Raw genomic sequence first — 12,411 nt, 5'->3', positions numbered from 1 at the left:
ACAACCCCCATATGGGTGACTCTACAACCCCCATATGGGTGCCTCCGGGAATTGAACCCACAACCCTTGGCCATGCGCCATGCTCATGACCTTCTTTTGAGCCGTTTGTTGTTTAAACCACAGGAGACACAGTTTGTGTACACAGCATGCCAGAGTGGTGTGGAGCAAGGCTCTTCTATTTGAATTGTTATCTATCAGTGGTAGCGTTCATTCATTATGTCATGTAATGTCATCAATGAAGAACAACAACATTTAAATTATCTAGTTGTTTGTTTGTTGTTCTTGTTATTATTGTTGTTTTCTAAAAGGTTCGGAGGAGCGGGAGGCTAGGCTACTGAGGGGAGTGAAGTTTGAGGTCATGGTTGAGACACCCAGGGTTCAGAGGAGTCCCATCCCAGAGACAGAGCCTCTTTGGCGGGTAGAGAGTACAAGACACCTCCCTGGAGATCCACTTCACGGACAGGTGATAACAGAAACTAATAGACTTTTCAAAATACCATTTTGTCATACGCTTTTGGTTTCACTATAAGTAAGCCATGCCCGAGCCAGAACGGCCCATAGGACAGGAGTCTATCTCCTGTTTCTGTAGTGTGGACCAGAACGGCCCATAGGACAGGAGTCTATATCCTGTTTCTGTAGTGTGGACCAGAACGGCCCATAGGACAGGAGTCTATATCCTGTTTCTGTAGTGTGGACCAGAACGGCCCATAGGACAGGAGTCTATCTCCTGTTTCTGTAGTGTGGACCAGAACGGCCCATAGGACAGGAGTCTATCTCCTCTTTCTGTAGTGTGGACCAGAACGGCCCATAGGACAGGAGTCTATCTCCTGTTTCTGTAGTGTGGACCAGAACGACCCATAGGACAGGAGTCTATCTCCTGTTTCTGTAGTGTGGACCAGAACGGCCCATAGGACAGGAGTCTATCTCCTGTTTCTGTAGTGTGGACCAGAACGACCCATAGGACAGGGGTCTATCTCCTCTTTCTGTAGTGTGGACCAGAACGACCCATAGGACAGGGGTCTATCTCCTGTTTCTGTAGTGTGGACCAGAACGACCCATAGGACAGGGGTCTATCTCCTCTTTCTGTAGTGTGAGACAGTCAGAACGACCCATAGGACAGGAGTCTATCTCCTGTTTCTGTAGTGTGAGATAGTCAGAACGACCCATAGGACAGGGGTCTATCTCCTGTTTCTGTAGTGTGGACCAGAACGACCCATAGGACAGGGGTCTATCTCCTCTTTCTGTAGTGTGAGACAGTCAGAACGACCCATAGGACAGGAGTCTACCTCCTGTTTCTGTAGTGTGAGATAGTCAGAACGACCCATAGGACAGGGGTCTATCTCCTGTTTCTGTAGTGTGGACCAGAACGACCCATAGGACAGGGGTCTATCTCCTGTTTCTGTAGTGTGGACCAGAACGACCCATAGGACAGGGGTCTATCTCCTCTTTCTGTAGTGTGGACCAGAACGACCCATAGGACAGGGGTCTATCTCCTCTTTCTGTAGTGTCAGGCAGCTTGATGTACTATTACACCCCCTGGACTAATCTCAACAGTTTCAACATAACTGATAATCTTTTTTGTATATTCCAGGCTGCACATCAGGAGGTTGGGAGGCCTACGTTTACATACCCTGATGACAGGTACAGTATCTCTCTGACCCTCTAGAGCAGGTCTGTCAAACTCCTTCCATGGAGGGTCTAACGACAGGTACATTATCTCTCTGACCCTCTAGAGCAGGTCTGTCAAACTCCTTCCATGGAGGGTCTGGCGACAGGTACATTATCTCTCTGACCCTCTAGAGCAGGTCTGTCAAACTCCTTCCATGGAGGGTCTGGCGACAGGTACATTATCTCTCTGACCCTCTAGAGCAGGTCTGTCAAACTCCTTCCATGGAGGGTCTGGCGACAGGTACATTATCTCTCTGACCCTCTAGAGCAGGTCTGTCAAACTCCTTCCATGGAGGGTCTAACGACAGGTACAGTATCTCTCTGACCCTCTAGAGCAGGTCTGTCAAACTCCTTCCATGGAGGGTCTAACGACAGGTACATTATCTCTCTGACCCTCTAGAGCAGGTCTGTCAAACTCCTTCCATGGAGGGTCTAACGACAGGTACATTATCTCTCTGACCCTCTAGAGCAGGTCTGTCAAACTCCTTCCATGGAGGGTCTAACGACAGGTACAGTATCTCTCTGACCCTCTAGAGCAGGTCTGTCAAACTCCTTCCATGGAGGGTCTGATGACAGGTACAGTATCTCTCTGACCCTCTAGAGCAGAACTCCTTCCATGGAGGGTCTGATGACAGGTACAGTATCTCTCTGACCCTCTAGAGCAGGTCTGTCAAACTCCTTCCATGGAGGGTCTGATGACAGGTACAGTATCTCTCTGACCCTCTAGAGCAGAACTCCTTCCATGGAGGGTCTGATGACAGGTACATTATCTCTCTGACCCTCTAGAGCAGGTCTGTCAAACTCCTTCCATGGAGGGTCTAACGACAGGTACAGTATCTCTCTGACCCTCTAGAGCAGGTCTGTCAAACTCCTTCCATGGAGGGTCTAACGACAGGTACAGTATCTCTCTGACCCTCTAGAGCAGGTCTGTCAAACTCCTTCCATGGAGGGTCTGATGACAGGTACAGTATCTCTCTGACCCTCTAGAGCAGGTCTGTCAAACTCCTTCCATGGAGGGTCTGATGACAGGTACAGTATCTCTCTGACCCTCTAGAGCAGAACTCCTTCCATGGAGGGTCTGATGACAGGTACAGTATCTCTCTGACCCTCTAGAGCAGAACTCCTTCCATGGAGGGTCTGATGACAGGTACAGTATCTCTCTGACCCTCTAGAGCAGAACTCCTTCCATGGAGGGTCTGATGACAGGTACAGTATCTCTCTAACCCTCTAGAGCAGAACTCCTTCCATGGAGGGTCTAACGACAGGTACAGTATCTCTCTGACCCTCTAGAGCAGGTCTGTCAAACTCCTTCCATGGAGGGTCTGATGACAGGTACAGTATCTCTCTGACCCTCTAGAGCAGGTCTGTCAAACTCCTTCCATGGAGGGTCTGATGACAGGTACAGTATCTCTCTGACCCTCTAGAGCAGGTCTGTCAAACTCCTTCCATGGAGGGTCTAACGACAGGTACAGTATCTCTCTGACCCTCTAGAGCAGGTCTGTCAAACTCCTTCCATGGAGGGTCTAACGACAGGTACAGTATCTCTCTGACCCTCTAGAGCAGGTCTGTCAAACTCCTTCCATGGAGGGTCTAACGACAGGTACAGTATCTCTCTGACCCTCTAGAGCAGGTCTGTCAAACTCCTTCCATGGAGGGTCTGATGACAGGTACAGTATCTCTCTGACCCTCTAGAGCAGGTCTGTCAAACTCCTTCCATGGAGGGTCTAACGACAGGTACAGTATCTCTCTGACCCTCTAGAGCAGGTCTGTCAAACTCCTTCCATGGAGGGTCTGATGACAGGTACAGTATCTCTCTGACCCTCTAGAGCAGGTCTGTCAAACTCCTTCCATGGAGGGTCTAACGACAGGTACAGTATCTCTCTGACCCTCTAGAGCAGGTCTGTCAAACTCCTTCCATGGAGGGTCTGATGACAGGTACAGTATCTCTCTGACCCTCTAGAGCAGGTCTGTCAAACTCCTTCCATGGAGGGTCTGGCGACAGGTACAGTATCTCTCTGACCCTCTAGAGCAGGTCTGTCAAACTCCTTCCATGGAGGGTCTGATGACAGGTACAGTATCTCTCTGACCCTCTAGAGCAGGTCTGTCAAACTCCTTCCATGGAGGGTCTAACGACAGGTACAGTATCTCTCTGACCCTCTAGAGCAGGTCTGTCAAACTCCTTCCATGGAGGGTCTAACGACAGGTACAGTATCTCTCTGACCCTCTAGAGCAGGTCTGTCAAACTCCTTCCATGGAGGGTCTGGCGACAGGTACAGTATCTCTCTGACCCTCTAGAGCAGGTCTGTCAAACTCCTTCCATGGAGGGTCTAACGACAGGTACATTATCTCTCTGACCCTCTAGAGCAGGTCTGTCAAACTCCTTCCATGGAGGGTCTGATGACAGGTACAGTATCTCTCTGACCCTCTAGAGCAGGTCTGTCAAACTCCTTCCATGGAGGGTCTAACGACAGGTACAGTATCTCTCTGACCCTCTAGAGCAGGTCTGTCAAACTCCTTCCATGGAGGGTCTGACCCTCTAGACAGGTACAGTATCTCTCTGACCCTCTAGAGCAGGTCTGTCAAACTCCTTCCATGGAGGGTCTAACGACAGGTACAGTATCTCTCTGACCCTCTAGAGCAGGTCTGTCAAACTCCTTCCATGGAGGGTCTGACGACAGGTACAGTATCTCTCTGACCCTCTAGAGCAGGTCTGTCAAACTCCTTCCATGGAGGGTCTGGCGACAGGTACAGTATCTCTCTGACCCTCTAGAGCAGGTCTGTCAAACTCCTTCCATGGAGGGTCTGGCGACAGGTACAGTATCTCTCTGACCCTCTAGAGCAGGTCTGTCAAACTCCTTCCATGGAGGGTCTGGCGACAGGTACAGTATCTCTCTGACCCTCTAGAGCAGGTCTGTCAAACTCCTTCCATGGAGGGTCTGGCGACAGGTACAGTATCTCTCTGACCCTCTAGAGCAGGTCTGTCAAACTCCTTCCATGGAGGGTCTGATGACAGGTACAGTATCTCTCTGACCCTCTAGAGCAGGTCTGTCAAACTCCTTCCATGGAGGGTCTGATGACAGGTACAGTATCTCTCTGACCCTCTAGAGCAGGTCTGTCAAACTCCTTCCATGGAGGGTCTGGCGACAGGTACAGTATCTCTGACCCTCTAGAGCAGGTCTGTCAAACTCCTTCCATGGAGGGTCTAACGACAGGTACAGTATCTCTCTGACCCTCTAGAGCAGGTCTGTCAAACTCCTTCCATGGAGGGTCTAACGACAGGTACAGTATCTCTCTGACCCTCTAGAGCAGGTCTGTCAAACTCCTTCCATGGAGGGTCTGGCGACAGGTACAGTATCTCTCTGACCCTCTAGAGCAGGTCTGTCAAACTCCTTCCATGGAGGGTCTGATGACAGGTACAGTATCTCTCTGACCCTCTAGAGCAGGTCTGTCAAACTCCTTCCATGGAGGGTCTGATGACAGGTACAGTATCTCTCTGACCCTCTAGAGCAGGTCTGTCAAACTCCTTCCATGGAGGGTCTGATGACAGGTACAGTATCTCTCTGACCCTCTAGAGCAGGTCTGTCAAACTCCTTCCATGGAGGGTCTAACGACAGGTACAGTATCTCTCTGACCCTCTAGAGCAGGTCTGTCAAACTCCTTCCATGGAGGGTCTGACGACAGGTACATTATCTCTCTGACCCTCTAGAGCAGGTCTGTCAAACTCCTTCCATGGAGGGTCTGATGATTATCTCTCTGACCCTCTAGAGCAGTCTGTCAAACTCCTTCCATGGAGGGTCTGATGACAGGTACAGTTCTCTGACCCTCTAGAGCAGGTCTGTCAAACTCCTTCCATGGAGGGTCTGATGACAGGTACAGTATCTCTCTGACCCTCTAGAGCAGGTCTGTCAAACTCCTTCCATGGAGGGTCTGGCGACAGGTACAGTATCTCTCTGACCCTCTAGAGCAGGTCTGTCAAACTCCTTCCATGGAGGGTCTGGCGACAGGTACAGTATCTCTCTGACCCTCTAGAGCAGGTCTGTCAAACTCCTTCCATGGAGGGTCTGGCGACAGGTACAGTATCTCTCTGACCCTCTAGAGCAGGTCTGTCAAACTCCTTCCATGGAGGGTCTGACGACAGGTACAGTATCTCTCTGACCCTCTAGAGCAGGTCTGTCAAACTCCTTCCATGGAGGGTCTAACGACAGGTACAGTATCTCTCTGACCCTCTAGAGCAGGTCTGTCAAACTCCTTCCATGGAGGGTCTAACGACAGGTACAGTATCTCTCTGACCCTCTAGAGCAGGTCTGTCAAACTCCTTCCATGGAGGGTCTGGCGACAGGTACATTATCTCTCTGACCCTCTAGAGCAGGTCTGTCAAACTCCTTCCATGGAGGGTCTAACGACAGGTACAGTATCTCTCTGACCCTCTAGAGCAGGTCTGTCAAACTCCTTCCATGGAGGGTCTAACGACAGGTACAGTATCTCTCTGACCCTCTAGAGCAGGTCTGTCAAACTCCTTCCATGGAGGGTCTGGCGACAGGTACATTATCTCTCTGACCCTCTAGAGCAGGTCTGTCAAACTCCTTCCATGGAGGGTCTAACGACAGGTACAGTATCTCTCTGACCCTCTAGAGCAGGTCTGTCAAACTCCTTCCATGGAGGGTCTAACGACAGGTACAGTATCTCTCTGACCCTCTAGAGCAGGTCTGTCAAACTCCTTCCATGGAGGGTCTAACGACAGGTACATTATCTCTCTGACCCTCTAGAGCAGGTCTGTCAAACTCCTTCCATGGAGGGTCTGATGACAGGTACAGTATCTCTCTGACCCTCTAGAGCAGGTCTGTCAAACTCCTTCCATGGAGGGTCTAACGACAGGTACAGTATCTCTCTGACCCTCTAGAGCAGGTCTGTCAAACTCCTTCCATGGAGGGTCTAACGACAGGTACAGTATCTCTCTGACCCTCTAGAGCAGGTCTGTCAAACTCCTTCCATGGAGGGTCTAACGACAGGTACATTATCTCTCTGACCCTCTAGAGCAGGTCTGTCAAACTCCTTCCATGGAGGGTCTAACGACAGGTACAGTATCTCTCTGACCCTCTAGAGCAGGTCTGTCAAACTCCTTCCATGGAGGGTCTGATGACAGGTACAGTATCTCTCTGACCCTCTAGAGCAGGTCTGTCAAACTCCTTCCATGGAGGGTCTGGCGACAGGTACATTATCTCTCTGACCCTCTAGAGCAGGTCTGTCAAACTCCTTCCATGGAGGGTCTGATGACAGGTACAGTATCTCTCTGACCCTCTAGAGCAGGTCTGTCAAACTCCTTCCATGGAGGGTCTGGTGACAGGTACAGTATCTCTCTGACCCTCTAGAGCAGGTCTGTCAAACTCCTTCCATGGAGGGTCTGGCGACAGGTACAGTATCTCTCTGACCCTCTAGAGCAGGTCTGTCAAACTCCTTCCATGGAGGGTCTAACGACAGGTACAGTATCTCTCTGACCCTCTAGAGCAGGTCTGTCAAACTCCTTCCATGGAGGGTCTGATGACAGGTACAGTATCTCTCTGACCCTCTAGAGCAGGTCTGTCAAACTCCTTCCATGGAGGGTCTGGCGACAGGTACATTATCTCTCTGACCCTCTAGAGCAGGTCTGTCAAACTCCTTCCATGGAGGGTCAAATGACAGGTACAGTATCTCTCTGACCCTCTAGAGCAGGTCTGTCAAACTCCTTCCATGGAGGGTCTGGTGACAGGTACATTATCTCTCTGACCCTCTAGAGCAGGTCTGTCAAACTCCTTCCATGGAGGGTCTAACGACAGGTACATTATCTCTCTGACCCTCTAGAGCAGGTCTGTCAAACTCCTTCCATGGAGGGTCTAACGACAGGTACAGTATCTCTCTGACCCTCTAGAGCAGGTCTGTCAAACTCCTTCCATGGAGGGTCTAACGACAGGTACATTATCTCTCTGACCCTCTAGAGCAGGTCTGTCAAACTCCTTCCATGGAGGGTCTAACGACAGGTACATTATCTCTCTGACCCTCTAGAGCAGGTCTGTCAAACTCCTTCCATGGAGGGTCTAACGACAGGTACAGTATCTCTCTGACCCTCTAGAGCAGGTCTGTCAAACTCCTTCCATGGAGGGTCTGCGGGTTTTTGTTTTTTCCTTTCAATGAAGCGCTAGACAACCAGGTGAGTTCCTTACTAATTAGTGACCTTATTTCATCAATCAAGGACAAGGGAGGAGTGAAAGCCTGCAGACACACTGCCTTCCGTGAGTTGGACACGTACTCTAGACCTTTGATTGATGCATGCACTCAAACACTTGGCCTCTATTGGTTGACTTACATCGAACAAAACGCAACATGCAACAATTTCAAAGATTTTACTGAGTTTATAGTTTATAGAAAGAAATCAGTCTATTGAAATAAATGCATTAGACCCTAATGTTGCATGCTTTCCTGCTTCCCGTGGTTCACCGAATTGTGTGAGGGGTAGAAATGCCCGGATTTATCAATTCCCTTCTCCGGCCATTGTATTGTTCAGTTCAATGGTGAGAAATGTCTCAGTCCCTGGAGCAAAAACGTTGTGCTTATCCAGGAGCACGAGTACAGGACATCAATAAGATGCTCCCAAACATTATAAACCAATATCAGGAAATTGAGTCTATCGTAGTTCATGTGGGATCTCAAATACATAATGAAGGGCAGCTCAGAACAGCTGAAGATGGATTTTAAAAGAACTGATTGACACCAAAAAACGCCCCATAATATCTGTCCTCTGCCCTCCCTAAATGGTGGCATTGAATGGTTCAGCTGACTTTCAGCCCTCCATAACTGGCTATCAGACTATTTCAGCTCTGTGGGTGGAACATTTACTACTGACAATTCTGATAACTTCTGGAAGCAAAGCTCGTTCTATAAAAGATGGGATCCACCCAAATCCTTTGGGTTCCTGGGTCCTTTCACAGCATTATAAGGCTGCGTTGAGACAATGACTTATCAATGACCCAAGCTCAGCTCAGTTAATCCCAACCATTGTGTCGCTGAGTTGTCAAGGATCGGCTATGAAAAGCCAACTGACATTTATTCCTGAGGTGCTGACTTGCTGCACCCTCGATAACTACTGTAATTATTATTATTGGACCCTGCTGGTCATTTATGAACATTTGAACATCTTGGCCATGTTCTGTTATAATCTCCACCCGGCACAGCCAGAAGAGGACTGGCCACCCCACATAGCCTGGTTCCTCTCTAGGTTTCTTCCTAGGTTTTGGCCTTTCTAGGGAGTTTTTCCTAGCCACCGTGCTTCTACACCTGCATTGCTTGCTGTTTGGGGTTTTAGGCTGGGTTTCTGTACAGCACTTTGAGATATCAGCTGATCTAAGAAGGGCTATAGCACTCATGTCGGTAGCACTCATGTCAGAGACCTGGCAGTGTGGTGCCAGGACAACAACCTCTCTCTCAATGTGAGCAAAACAAAGGAGCCCAACATGGACGGGGCTGTAGTGGAGCCCCGTGAAATGAACATTCAATTCTCTGTCTGTTGGACATGGCCTTTTATTGTCCCCAGCACAAGGTGCACCTGTGTAATGGTCACGCTGTTTAATCAGCTTCTTGATATGCCACACCTGTTAGATGGATTGATTAGCTTGGCCATGGAGAAATGCTCACTTACAGGGATGTAAACAAATTTGTGCACAAAGTTTGAGAGAAATAAGCTGTTTGCGTGTCTGGAACATTTCTATCATCTTTTATTTCAGCTCATGAGACATGGGACCAACACTTTACATGTTGAGTTAAAACATGTTGTTCAGCGTAGTTAGCTATAGCTTGGCTACTCATGATATTTTGCATGTTTGCTTTGAGATTTCTTTATGTTATGAAAAGCACTATAGAAGTTGAATAAATTATGATTTAGTGTGAAAGACTGTGAGAAGGTTGGAGAAGAGAGACCCTGGCCTCTACAGGGAGGAGAGAGACCCTGGCCTCTACAGGGAGGAGAGAGACCCTGGCCTCTACAGGGAGGAGAGAGACCCTGCCCTCTACAGGGAGGAGAGAGACCCTGCCCTCTACAGGGAGGAGAGAGACCCTGCCCTCTACAGGGAGGAGAGAGACCCTGCCCTCTACAGGGAGGAGAGAGACCCTGCCCTCTGAAGACGGCCTCAGTAGATTCCTCCTGGAGAAGCAGCCAGCTATCACATGTCAACTACTATGGTGGCTACCTGGGTGGGGCCCAGCAGGGGCGGACACGTGAGTTGACCTTCCTTCAGTTCAGTTGTGAAGAATGAAGAAGGATTGTGAGTGTTGACGTGTTTTACAGAGTCAAATGTTTTTGTTTCTTCGGTCAGTGAAACAAGGCAGCACAGACACAAAAAAGGACAACACATCCTCGGACCCCAGCTTCTCCAGATTGCATCTCCCTCCCCTTTTGTCTGGCTCAGTGGTCAGTCTGGACCAGGACAGTAGTAGGAGGGTAAGTAAGGCAATCTAATGACACTAGCTTTGAGCTTCATAGACTTCCAACATAATAACTCTAAATCGTCATATGGCAGAAACCAAGAAGTCCAGGTGGACTGGGGGGGAAGTTCCTGCCACTCATACATGAGGCGTATGTCAGCTCTGAGGATCCAGCCCAGACCCAGCCAGAGAGTACCCATCCAGAGAGTACCCATCCAGAGAGGTTAACCCAGACCTATCCTGTCCATCCAGCCCACACCATCCTAGAGCCCCAAGCCCATCCAGAGAGGGCCCACCTGGAGAAGCCAGGGCCCAGGAGGCTGTTGCTGTCAGTGCTACTACCTCTTGGACATACAGAAGAGGAGGGGGTTCAGGCTCCGTGTGGTATTTAAATACAAATGTTTGACCTTTATTTAACTAGAACAAATTCTTGTTTTCAATGATGGCCCAGTAACAGTCAGTTACACTGCCCTTTTTCAGAGGCAGAGCAACACTTTTTTTGGTTTGTACCTTGTCAGCTCGGGGATTTGATCTTGCAACCTTTCGGGCTACAAGTCCAACGCTCTAACCACTAGGCTACCCCCCCCCATGATCCCTTTGTTTTCTCTGTGTATTTTAATATTTGACATGCTGACTAATACCTACTAGGACATTCTTATTATTTAACCAGGTAAGTCATTAAAACACACATTTTGTTTTCCACTAACGATATTCATCCTGTTGTCTTGTCGGTCTCTTCTGTGTCTCTCAGCTGATGTCCACTACAAGCCATCAGAGGAGGAGAGAGGGGAGCCTCACTGTGGAGAGAAGGGACACAAAAGAGAGAGCACTAGAAGAGGGGAAGGAGAAGGACGAGGAGGAGGAGGAGTAGGAGGAGGAGGAGGAAGGGGTCTCCCTGAGAAAGGCTCTAAGCAGACCTGGCCTGAGCAGAACGGTCTCTCCCTACTACAGCCTGGGGAAGGTATTCTGATCACTAAGATGAAAGGCTCTAAGCACACCGGGCCTGAGCAGAAAGGTCTCTCTCTACTACAGCCTGGGGAAGGTATTCACTGGGCTGAGGGGATTATACTGGTCCCAGATCTGTTGTCTCCTTCTATAGCCTGGTCCCAGATCTGTTGTCTCCTTCTATAGCCTGGTCCCAGATCTGTAGTCTCCTCCTATAGCCTGGTCCCAGATCTGTAGTCTCCTTCTATAGCCTGGTCCCAGATCTGTAGTCTCCTCCTATAGCCTGGTCCCAGATCTGTAGTCTCCTCCTATAGCCTGGTCCCAGATCTGTTGTCTCCTTCTATAGCCTGGTCCCAGATCTGTTGTCTCCTTCTATAGCCTGGTCCCAGATCTGTAGTCTCCTCCTATAGCCTGGTCCCAGATCTGTTGTCTCCTCCTATAGCCTGGTCCCAGATCTGTAGTCTCCTCCTATAGCCTGGTCCCAGATCTGTAGTCTCCTCCTATAGCCTGGTCCCAGATCTGTAGTCTCCTTCTATAGCCTGGTCCCAGATCTGTTGTCTCCTCCTATAGACTGGTCCCAGATCTGTAGTCTCCTTCTATAGCCTGGTCCCAGATCTGTAGTCTCCTCCTATAGCCTGGTCCTAGATCTGTTGTCTCCTTCTATAGCCTGGTCCCAGATCTGTTGTCTCCTTCTATAGCCTGGTCCCAGATCTGTAGTCTCCTCCTATAGCCTGGTCCCAGATCTGTTGTCTCCTTCTATAGCCTGGTCCCAGATCTGTAGTCTCCTCCTATAGCCTGGTCCTAGATCTGTTGTCTCCTTCTATAGCCTTGTCCCAGATCTGTAGTCTCCTCCTATAGACTGGTCCTAGATCTGTAGTCTCCTCCTATAGCCTGGTCCCAGATCTGTTGTCTCCTTCTATAGCCTGGTCCCAGATCTGTAGTCTCCTTCTATAGCCTGGTCCCAGATCTGTAGTCTCCTCCTATAGCCTGGTCCCAGATCTGTTGTCTCCTTCTATAGCCTGGTCCCAGATCTGTAGTCTCCTCCTATAGCCTGGTCACAGATCTGTTGTCTCCTTCTATAGCCTGGTCCCAGATCTGTTGTCTCCTTCTATAGCCTGGTCCCAGATCTGTAGTCTCCTCCTATAGCCTGGTCCCAGATCTGTTGTCTCCTCCTATAGCCTGGTTCCATATCTGTTGTCTCCTTCTATAGCCTGGTCCCAGATCTGTTGTCTCCTTCTATAGCCTGGTCCCAGATCTGTAGTCTCCTCCTATAGCCTGGTCCCAGATCTGTTGTCTCCTTCTATAGCCTGGTCCCAGATCTGTTGTCTCCTCCTATAGCCTGGTCCC

General features: G+C 49.5%; 1 protein-coding gene and 1 long non-coding RNA gene across 6 annotated transcripts in view; both read left to right on the top strand.

Annotated features, from left to right (window-relative positions):
• Positions 1 to 312: 312 nt before the first annotated feature.
• On the top strand, positions 313 to 7,406 carry LOC127918847 (uncharacterized). Of its 5 annotated transcripts, none has more exons than XR_008101014.1 (9): positions 313 to 463; positions 1,592 to 2,429; positions 3,001 to 4,005; positions 4,347 to 4,815; positions 4,948 to 5,312; positions 5,502 to 5,769; positions 5,971 to 6,677; positions 7,013 to 7,109; positions 7,244 to 7,406. It is a non-coding gene; the product is annotated as an uncharacterized LOC127918847 (long non-coding RNA). The 5 variants fall into 5 exon arrangements; XR_008101011.1 differs by having other exon boundaries at positions 5,971 to 6,975; positions 7,043 to 7,109; XR_008101013.1 differs by lacking the exon at positions 7,013 to 7,109 and having other exon boundaries at positions 5,971 to 6,744; positions 7,281 to 7,406.
• A 2,175-nt stretch (positions 7,407 to 9,581) lies between these two features.
• LOC118383549 (trichohyalin) overlaps positions 9,582 to 12,411 on the top strand; it is a 43,638-nt gene continuing 40,808 nt past the window's right edge. Inside the window, exons 1-4 of the mRNA XM_052502087.1 lie at positions 9,582 to 9,912; positions 10,011 to 10,135; positions 10,215 to 10,503; positions 10,871 to 11,080. The gene's annotated coding sequence lies outside the window, so the exon portion shown is untranslated. The remainder of the gene's footprint in view (positions 9,913 to 10,010; positions 10,136 to 10,214; positions 10,504 to 10,870; positions 11,081 to 12,411) is intronic.

The sequence above is a fragment of the Oncorhynchus keta genome, unplaced genomic scaffold (genome assembly GCF_023373465.1).
Source record: "Oncorhynchus keta strain PuntledgeMale-10-30-2019 unplaced genomic scaffold, Oket_V2 Un_contig_1509_pilon_pilon, whole genome shotgun sequence".
Classification (NCBI taxonomy): domain Eukaryota; kingdom Metazoa; phylum Chordata; class Actinopteri; order Salmoniformes; family Salmonidae; genus Oncorhynchus; species Oncorhynchus keta.
The sequence above is the reverse complement of the archived record's forward strand: the minus strand, read 5'-3'. Positions and strand labels throughout refer to the sequence as shown.